Source organism: Lacerta agilis, chromosome 3, assembly GCF_009819535.1.
Source record: "Lacerta agilis isolate rLacAgi1 chromosome 3, rLacAgi1.pri, whole genome shotgun sequence".
Taxonomy (NCBI): Eukaryota; Metazoa; Chordata; class Lepidosauria; order Squamata; family Lacertidae; genus Lacerta; species Lacerta agilis.
In genome coordinates this window covers 89,554,906-89,565,804 of record NC_046314.1, presented here as the reverse complement: position 1 = coordinate 89,565,804, position 10,899 = coordinate 89,554,906, and positions in this window count along the sequence as shown.

Sequence of the window (10,899 nt, the reverse complement as noted above, 5' to 3'; positions counted from 1 at the left end):
AGGAGTGGTGGACTGGAGCCACGTTTCTCTTGGGCAGCTATGACTGCTCCTGTCTCCTGCTCATTCTGCTTCACTGTAGTCTAAGCCTCTTGCAGTCTGGTCCAATGCATGTTTACACAAAAGCAAGCCTTGTGGATTTCGGTGGGGCTTGGTCCCAGGGAAGTGTGTATGATTGCAGCTTTAGATGCTTCAGCTAAAAGTCTTATTTTTTTATAGCCATAATTAACTTTTAAGGTTTGAGTTGCAGCTGGTGCCAGGTTCCAACAGGTTTGGAAAGCCACACAGAATGCATAAAAGGCAAGTGGCTCTGCCAGGAGATCTCGCCTACTTACCATGCTGAAACCTTTACTTCTCTCTCTCTCTCTCTCTCTGCACTTTGCCATCTGTGTCTGTGAGTACATCACGTTTTCTGTATAATCAGTGTTCTACCAATTAGGATAAATTACCGTTTCATTACTGTTAAGTACACTATTAAAATGCCATTCATGTCTCTTGCTGACAAAGCAATGCCTGCAACTCTCCCCATTTTCAGGGAGATTCATCTAATTTCAGAATGTTGATGGAGGAGCTCATTCAACTGGCAGGATTTGCCAGCATTTTTGAGCATTAAAAGCTTTCAGGGCACTTAGTTGCATGCCAATTTCACTCTGGGGACAGGCCTTCACAAATGGCAGGAGATTGCACTGAAATGTCTGTCTTGGGTGTGATTTACAGTCTATAATACTTGGGGCAAGGCCTTAGGAGCTATGCTAGTGGATGGTTGAGGAAAGCAACACTTAGAGCAGGGCTGAGTAACCTGTAGCCCCTCCAGGGACCGTTAACCACAGCACCCATCACCCCTGAGAGCCAGTGTGGTGTAGTGGTTAAGAGCGGTAGACTCATAATCTGGGGAACAGGATTCGCGTCTCCACTCCTCCACAGGCAGCTGCTGAGTGACCTTGGGCTAGTCACACTTCTCTGAAGTCTCTCAGCCCCACTCACCTCACAGAGTGTTTGTTGTGAGGGAGGAAGGGAAAGGAGAATGTTAGCTGCTTTGAGACTCCTTCGGGTAGTGATAAAGCGGGATATCAAATCCAAACTCTTCTTCTTCTTCTTGGCCACAATGTCAGGTGACGGACAGATGGGCAGCCCCACCCACCTCAAAGCTGGCCTATAGGAGCTGAAGAAATTAGGGATCCAGCCTACTGGCTGGATCCAGTTCCCCACCCCTGACCTAAGACATCCTTAGCCTAAAGGGGAGCTTTCCACAGCAGGATTGTATGATTCATAACACCATAAAACTGTGCTACACCTACAGTAGAGGTTCTTCACGTGTTTTTGGTGGCATTGGGCCCAGGATGTCATAAAACATTTAATCTTTCCCATAATTTGCTTAGGCAACAGTCTTCCTCACACGGTGTACTGTACATGTTCTGGCTAGGCACAAGCTGTGGTTGGGAAATACAGATGAGCTGCCAGATCTTCTAGATGTAAAATCCCCAAGCCAAACCCAAGGCTTAAAATAGAATGTGTATCTCTGAGCAAGCTTCCTTGATGTTCCCCCCAACCCCAGAAAAAGTTGTCAAATGAGTGTGCATTTAGTATTTGAATAAAGCTGTGGACTTAAAAATAAATAAAAAATATGTGAGGCCTGTGTGTTCTGCTACCTAAGAATATGATGAATGAAACTCTTCAGAGATGAACACCTATGAAAAGGACACTGTTAAGTAGAAATGACCACAGAAGCAAGAGCACATGCTCCTACATTTGCACAGGTTCTTAGTGAACCGTGTTGTCTCTGGGCCAGGTGAATAGGAAAATGTCCTCCTTTCCTGAAGGAACTTGAAACAGTCATGTCTTTTGTCTATAATTAATAGGGAAGAGACTTGAGGTAACAAGACTAGCCTGCTGGTTGGGGGTAATGGGAGATGTAGTCTAACAGACAGGGGAGGGGGCCAGATAACAGGACAAGGTGAGAAAAGATTACCGCTGCCTCATATTGCAATGCCTTTACATTTAAAATGTGTTTGTACTCCTGCATTAAATGGCGCATGCAATATTAAGCAACCCTGCAGGGCTTAACAGTTGTCATGAGCTATAGTTCCATTCTTGGTAGAGGGTTTTGTTCCTCAAATTGTTCTGAAGCACTTTGCACAATGTGTTAACCTTTCACACATTTCACAATTTGCTCGAATCTCTGTGAATTAAGCTACTGTTTTAACTCACTTTGTTACTGTATTTACCCAAGTCTAATGAGTCATCAAATCTCATGTACACCTCAATTTTTCAGAACCTTGAAGCCATTTTTTTTTTTTGCTGGCGAATGTAAATGTGCCATCAAATCTAATGCACACCTTTATTTTCACAACGTAATTTGGCCAAAAAACGTGAGCGTTAGATTCAAGTAAATATGGTAGTTGTATTGAGCTCATGGAGGGAAAGTGGGATATACATGTTTCTTTATGTGACTTTGTTAATCATTTAATGTAGAGTCCTGAGAGAAAAATCTTGAAAGCGCTTTACTGTGGAAACTGAACAGAAACAGTGTATAATTTAAGGAGAAAGGAACAGAAAGGTTTTGTCATCCTTCCTAGAATCATAGAATCATAGAGTTGGAAGAGACCACAAGGGCCATCCAGTCCAACCCCCTGCCAAGCAGGAAACACCATCAAAGCATTCCTGACAGATGGCTGTCAAGCCTCCGCTTAAAGACCTCCAAAGAAGGAGACTCCACCACACTTCCTTCAGCCTTGTGCACAGGGTGACATTCAACCAAACTTAGGAGCCAACTGATAGGGGCTGAGGTCCCTTTGCACTCCCATAAAATATTTGAGGGGGCTGCCCCCACCCCAAGTTGATGGACATTGCCATTCAAATGGTGTGTTTGTGCGCTGTGTCTTGTGATCAATTAGGAGGGGTGGGGTTTACCTCCTCCCACCCCCAAAAATATTTTATTTAAGTTGGCACCTCTGCAACCATACATACAGAGGAAAACTCCCTCAAGAACTGCACAGCTAGTCAGAGCACACACTCCCTCAGGGAACATCATGGCACTTTGCCTGGTTCCTAAGCAACATCTCCACCCCTCCCCTCTTGGCAAGGTGACTTTTAACACTAACAGAATGACCCCTGCTGTTGCACTTCCCACATAAATAAGACACAGCTGCCTAAAGGAAAAGGCACAAATCTGCCCTAAACCATGTCTGACTGTTTAAATTTCAGAGAAAGCAGAAACGTGAAGATCCTCTTCCCACCTATGGTTAAGAGCAGGGATTATACGTTTTTTTCACCGCCTCGGTCCCTCCTCTTTCCTAACTAAGGGATTATTGGTTAGCACGTTAATTGCAGCTAACATCAGGGTGCTGCTGTATTACAAAGGGAAGGGGGCACACATGGCTCTTTGTTTTTAGCAATGTGTGGGACCATTACATCTGTACTAACGAACTCATATCTGTGATTCATGAAAATATATCAATCCTTATGCACGACTGCTCTTAAAAATTCCGCAATTTAAAATCAAAATTTCTTGATTTGGGACACTGTGTCCAGACAGGAAAAGCTATTCTTTCCGTTCAATAATTGTTCATTTCTTGCAGACTGTTTTCCACCCTTACTGCCTGTATTCAAAGGTTCTTATTAATAGAATAGCAAAGCAAACAATGGCTTACCTGGAAGGAAGGAAGGAAGCACGGTCTCTGCTGTGAGTAGATAATTGGCCTTTGCATAGTGAAATGAGTTAGGTTATAGCCGGAGCACCTTCTGCATTTGAGGAAGCCAAGGATCCTTTCATGCATCACTTAAATTAGCCCTCAATCAGCTCAAAAGCGAGGCCTGGTTGAGCCCATTTTGTGATTGCAGTGATCACAGGAGATGGCAGAGAATTGTTCTTCTTCTGGCATTCTGTCTGTTCATATATCCACTGAATGCTTTTGCTTGCTGCAGTCTCTGAATTCAAGGACTCCTGGAGAGCTACTACTGCAACTTCCTGCTGAGCGCAAGTAACGGTGGGATGCTGCGCAGTCTGCCATAGCTGCAACCCAACTCCATTTCTGCACATTCATAGTGGCGCAGTTGTGTGGCAACAGGTATATTAGCAGTTCAGAATGCAATCAGTGCAGGGACTTAGCAGCAGCATCCTGCAGGTTGAAGGTCTCTTGGCATCCAAGTGTACAGGGCCAGATTATGGTGGTGCTCAAGTTGGCTCCCTACTTCCTATTTGCACAAAAGCTCAAAACACTACAAAGGAAGGAAACTCCATTTGTTCCTGTTGTTGTAGTCTCGTTGCTGAGCGACAATGTGCAGAGCTCAGTAGAGTGCAAGGCCAGCCAACCAGAAGACTCCCTGAGATGTACTTGCCTGGAGGCAGAGTCAGCATCCAAAGTCAGTTCCAGTCCCAGGGGCAACTGAACAGCAATCCACATGGTCAGATGGTCTAGGGGTCAGGGAACCCGATGCTCATGGAGTCAAGATGAGCAGGAAGCAGCTAGGTAGGGCCAGGAGCTACAGGCATTGTTACCAGCATCTGAAGGCTACTGGAAGCTCTGCTTAGGAAGACTGAAGCCAGCTGGTTCTCATCAGTACCTTCTCCTTTGTGTCATTGAAGGCTGATCAGTTGCAGGTGGAGCCACTCCTCCTTTCCCCCCTTCAGGCTGCTGTTCTGCAGGCAAAGCTGACTTCTAACCCATGACACCTGAACTCCAAAGTAAAGCTCACATACCCCTGAAACCCCAAATAAATGCTGGGGTGCCCGATGTCTTATATGATGATCAGAGGACTCCCTCCTTCAAGCACAACAATGCAGATAATCAAAACTATCATGATAGCAAAATGCTCATAAGTGCATGGTGACATCATGAAACCATAAAAATTTAATAACTTAGTGTGCACTGGTTCCTATAGCAGGGACAGGGGTGGCACTGAGCCTCTTGGGCTTGCTTATCAGGTCGGTGGTTCGAATCCCCGCAACGGGGTGAGCTCCCGTTGCTCTGTCCCAGCTCCTGCCAACCTAGCAGTTTGAAAGCATGCCAGTGCAAGTAGATAAATAGGTACCGAAAACGGCATTTCCGTGTGCTCTGGTTTCCATCACAGTGTTCCATTGCACCAGAAGCGGTTTAGTTATGCTGGCCACATGACCCGGAAAGTTGTCTGTGGACAAACGCCGGCTCCCTTGGCCTGAAAGCCGAGATGAGTGCTGCAACCCCCATCTGACTGGATTTAACCGTCCAGAGGTCCTTTACCATTACCTTTTTTTACTAGTTCCTGTGGGTGCATGGCACACACTCAATGGCAGAGACAAAAAATAAATAAAAATAGCTAACGTGTAGGGGGAAAATAAGTAACGGAGAGTTCCCATCCTCAAATATGCTTTGGGACAAGAAGAATCATACCCCCAAGCAAATCCACTATGCATCCCATCTGGCCCAGACACATGGGGACACATTGCATGTTCAAGGGGAATCTATGCATAGCAATAATAGGCAAAGTGTGTGTGGGGGGGAAATGTAACTGGGGGTGCCCACTCCAAAATATGCTTCATGTCAGGACAAATCATACACCCAAGCAAAGGGGAGAGTGTTTTATACAAGATGCCAGTGCACCTCACCTGCCCTGGAGCTTCCTGTGGGTGTAGGGCATGAATAAAGGCCTCTATGCACACCAAAAACAGCCAAAATATGTAGGAAAAGTAAATGACTGGTGATGCCCACCTCAAACTATGCTTTGGGCCACCCACAGATATGAGAGCATGTTCTGTACAAGATACCATTGGATCCTGCCTGACCCAGAGATTCCTGAGGACAAATCATAAGCTTATTTATCCAGTAGTTCAGGGACAGGTGAACTTTCCTCCCTTTTCAGAGCTTTGAACTTTCAAGAAAGGAACTGGGAAGTGGGAACAAGCTTCGGTATTGTCTGATTATGCCTGATTTTTGTGCCTGCTTATCTGAGTGTGTTTGCCTGGGCTGGAACGGAATGTGTCTTTGCAGGCCGATACCGTCTTCAATTTGCCTGGCTGCAGAGGTTTTGTGTGTGTGTGTGTGTGTGTGTGTGTGTGCGTGAGAGAGAGAGAGAGAGAGAGAGAATTAGCCTATCCCACAAAGGGAAAATTGCTCTGCTCACTTTTGTCTCTGGTGCCACCCCTGCCATGTGGCTCCCAGGAGCAAATGCAGAGAGATTCCTCACACACAGTTAGATGCTTGCGTTGTTTCCTAACCTGAGATCTTTGGCTAAAGGGTGGGTTATAAATTTATTTTATTTATTTTAAAGAGAAAATGACAATCCTACTGGATATTCCTCCCCTCTGTTACCCTCTTTCCCTTGTTAGGGGGAAGAGGAAGAAATGGTGATAAACAATCCCCCAGAAGTCTAGATCTTTGGGGAGATGGAATCCTGAAGGGCAGAAGAAGACACACTCATAGAACTCCTCTTTACCTTCTTGTGGTTTCTGGTACTGAGTCTCTGGTCTACATCAGTTTTTCTAGGTCACATTGACAAATAAACTTAACAGAGGATCGCTCTATCATACTCCATGCCCCTGTTGGAAGGATACTCTCTGCACGATAACATCGTTCATCTTCTGAGCAAAACTAGGGAGGGTGTCCTGAACAGGTGCCATAGAATTCTAATAAAGCTGTAATGTTCCCACTGGGGCGAAAGGGAATCCAACTGATAGTTATGAGCCCAAGTCTCAATTTACATGGGCTCAATTAATCAAGCCGTTAAAAAGCACGCACTCCCAGGGAGACGCCTGGTGCAAGTGCTCCTTTCTTCCACTGTTGAAAATTGCTAACGTAGGAGACAGAATTGAGGACACCAGTTTAATAGCTGCACTGATCTCAAAGAGAGCATAGCTCAGTCAGGAGAGCATGAGGCTCTTAAACTCAGGGTTGTGGGTTCGAGCCCCATGTTCAGCAAAAGATTTGTGCATTGCAGGGCTTAGATGACCCTCATGGTCCCTTCCAATTCTATGATTCAGCAACCATGTACAGCCTGCCTTTTTTTTTTTTTTTTGCATGGGTCAAATGTACCAATGTTTTATATTGTTCAGCAATGTACAAGAGCCACAATCTCTCCTCCTCCCATTCCCACCAACAGCAACCAGCCTAGCCCTTGCAGCCTGCACCATGAAATCCACCGGGTCCTTTCCTGAAGGTGCTTTTTCATACAGCATCTCTACTCTGTACACCGGGGACGCCAGAACCGACTTGTGTACGTACACAAAATAAACATTAAATGGCTTCCCTCCAAGAACTGCTTTCGCTAGAGCAGGAGATAGGGGGCCCCAAGCCCATGACCAAATGTGGACTCTAGCCATTATACCACACTGCCTACCCTCTCCCCAGGCTTCAATGACACACTCCTGCCAGGGAAAAGACACTTGGGATATGAGGAGTGTGACCTGGGGAAGGAAGTGTGGCCTACAAAGAGTTTTGAGGTCCTGATAGGCGTGGAGGGCCACATTTGGCCCCTGGGCAAGCACTTCCCCATCCATGGATCAGGGCTTAATCAACAGCCATGATACCTCTTCTCCTACAGGTGTTGTTGTTGTTGTTCAGTCGTTCTGTCGTGTCCGACTCTTCATGACCCCATGGACAAGAGCACGCCAGGCACACCAGTCTTTCACTGCCTGCCTCCCGCAGTTTGGCCAAACTCATGTTAGTAGCTTCGCGGACACTGTCCAACCATCTCGTCCTCTGTCATCCCCCTTCTCCTTGTGCCCTCAATCTTTCCCAACATCAGGGTCTTTTCCAGGGAGTCTTCTCTTCTCACGAGGTGGCCAAAGTACAGGCATTAAGTTTCCATAATGCCATGGATATTATGGTGTTACCCATTTTTGCTGTTGTGAATGGTCAAAATGCTACATTTTAGCTTTTTGTAGACATATCAGAGATTTGTGTCTCTTGAATTTCATGAGTTTCTGCCCCCAGCTGGCAGCTCTCTCCCCCCCGCAATATAACCAGGTGCGTATCTGTAAAATTACCAAGTCAAAGTGGGCTCTTGTTTGAAAAAAAGCTAATGCCATCACAAATCTCTTAGCCCATAACGAGCCACAACATGCCTTTGCTGCTGTTGGTTTTGTTTTGTTTTTTGGTTTTTTTTTGCAATAATTTGTCATTGGAGTCTAAAATGGGAATGCATAGAGATGGGTCTAGTGAAAAATGAAGTGCAGCCTGATAGACAACCCTGGAGGAAGCTTTTTTGCAAAAGTCTTCTTGGCAAAATCGCCTATTGAAATGCAGTGAGCAGGAAACTTGGCACAACTGGCAGGGCTTTTAAAAATCCTACAGCGCCACCTGCAGGACAAGGACTGTGCCACCCACTTTCTGATTTTCATTAAAGAATCAGCAGTATCTTCCTTTATGGACAGAATCATGTGATATAATTCTTCCCAAAATCAGTCATTTAATGTTAGCTTGAGTGAAGTTAACTGCATCTTAAGAAATGTAAAGATGTATTTGTAACTCTCATTTCTAAATATATTTGTAAGCAAATCAGCCTTTTGAAAGGAAAGGATGCATAGCGGTGTGCGATTTTCCAATTAAACAGCAGCTAACAAAGAACATGGGACGCGGGTGGTGCTGTGGGTTAAACCACAGAGCCTAGGGCTTGCGGATCAGAAGGTCGGTGGTTTGAATCCCCGCGATGGGGTGAGATCCTGTTGCTCAGTCCCAGCTCCTGCCCACCTAGCAGTTCGAAAGCACGTCAAAAGTGCAAGTAGTTAAATAGGTACCACTCCAGTGGGAAGGTAAACGGTTTTTCTGTGCGCTGCTCTGGTTCGCCAGAAGTGTCTTAGTCATGCTGGCCACATGACCCGGAAGCTGTACGCTGGCTCCCTTGGCTAGTAACGCGAGATGAGCGCCGCAACCCCAGAGTCAGACACAACTGGACCTAATGGTCAGGGGTCCCTTTACCTTTAACAAAGAACATAAAAGCAACATATTCAAAACATTCCTCAATGAAAATACGGTATTGCCTTCATATGACTAAACATCCAGCAGAACTTTTATTTTTATCAATTTAATTATACAAAAATACAAAATATGTCAAGATCACTATAAAAATTAATACACAAGCACAGCCCCCCCTTAATGGACATTATAAAAAATAAGACAATGATACAATCCAAGCACTCCCTAGTTTAAGACAGGACATTCCATTGGAGGTGATATGTCAAGGGCCCCATGCCAGAGGTAGGCATGGCCAACCCATTTCTCTTTGTCTGCCATTCCCTTCTCTCTCTTCCCATCTCGCTCTCTTCCTCCCCATCCACTGGGTTGCTGAAGAGGGATAGTTCACTCTTGCCAAACTGTTTGCTTGGAGAGATTTTTCTATCCCTCCGCTTTCCATCACACCAGCTGTTTCCCCCTCCTGCTTCCCTCCATTTGGTATCTTCCCTACTCCATGAAATTAGGCGGCAGGTCTAAACCCCACCACCCAATGGTGAACCTTTCTAGCCAGATCTTAACTCCACACACCCCTATCAAAGTCGGTCTACCGGGGGGGGGGAGGTATAGCTCAAAGATGGGACGCAGGTGGCACTGTGGTCTAAACCACTGAGCCTCTTGGTCTTGCCGAATGGAAGATCAGCAGTTCGAATCCCTGCAATGGGGTGAGCTCCTGTTGCTCTGTCCCAGCTCCTGCCAACCTAGCAGTTCGAAAGCATGTCAAAGTGCAAGCAGATAAATAGGTACTGCTGTGGCAGGAAGGTAAACGGCGTTTCCATGAGCTCTGGCTTCTGTCACAGTGTTCCGTTGCACCAGAAGCGGTTTTGTCATGCTGGCCACATGACTTGGAAAGCTGTCGGTGGACAAACACTGGCTTCCTCAGCCTGAAAGCGAGAAGAGTGCTGCAACCACATAGTAGCCTTTGACTGGACTTAACCGTCCAGGGGTCCTTTACCCTCTTTTACTATAGCTCAAAGGGCTTGCTGAGCTCTGTCTGCAGCGCTTCTAAAATGCCTGACAATCAGCTGCCTGCTGGATGCTTGGGAAGTCCTATGCAAAGCCTCTTTCCTTCAATCCCTGCCCTTACTTTCCCTACAACTGATTGTCAGAGGGGCATGACTTATCCAAAACAGCCTTGTGAGCCAAATGGGCCTACTGGCCCAAATCTCACCATTCCATGCCCCTGGTTCTTAAGGGAAAAGACCTCTGGTAAAATTTCAGAATATGTGCAACATACTCAGTACAGTACTTGAGATTTATCACCATCCTGCACATACATAATTCCAGAGGAACAAAGTTTAATCATTATTAATTGAATTACATCCATTGTTCCCACTAGGCTTTATGCAACTTCTGCAATTTTATTCCTGGTCATTTACCTTATTATCTCAAAGAAGAGGCCCTAATAGAATTCCATCATTCATTCATTCATTCATTCATTCATTCATTCTTTGCAATAAACATCCTGGCTTCAATGCTCATCTTAGTTACTGAGTGACCAGATCTTGTTTCAGCTGATCTATTTGCATCAACACCAGTTTAGCGGACAGAAAACCCTTTCTCCCCTAAGGCTTCTTGAATTGCTTGTTCTTCCCCAACCAAACATCCAATCCTTCTTACAGCCACCAACCACATATAAAACCTTTACACCTCCAGCACTGCGTAGATTATTTTACCTCTTTGCCTCTCGCTTCTGGTTGCTCGGCTTCCATGCTGGATGGAGCTTCATCAACTCCTCCATCCAGCAAAGGAACGGTGATGAAGGGATGGGTTTCTCCGGCCCTTGGTCACCACCAGCCCACTGCACTTCTGTGTGAAGGCTCGACCTGCATGCTCAGCTTAGAGAACAAGTGGCCTGTGGGTGAGACTTGGATGGCTCCATGCTCTGGTGCTGCATATCTGTGCTGGACATCCAGCATAGAAACACAGCAGAGGGTGCAGGGAAGGAGTGCTCCCAGCCCACTGGATTCTGTGCTGG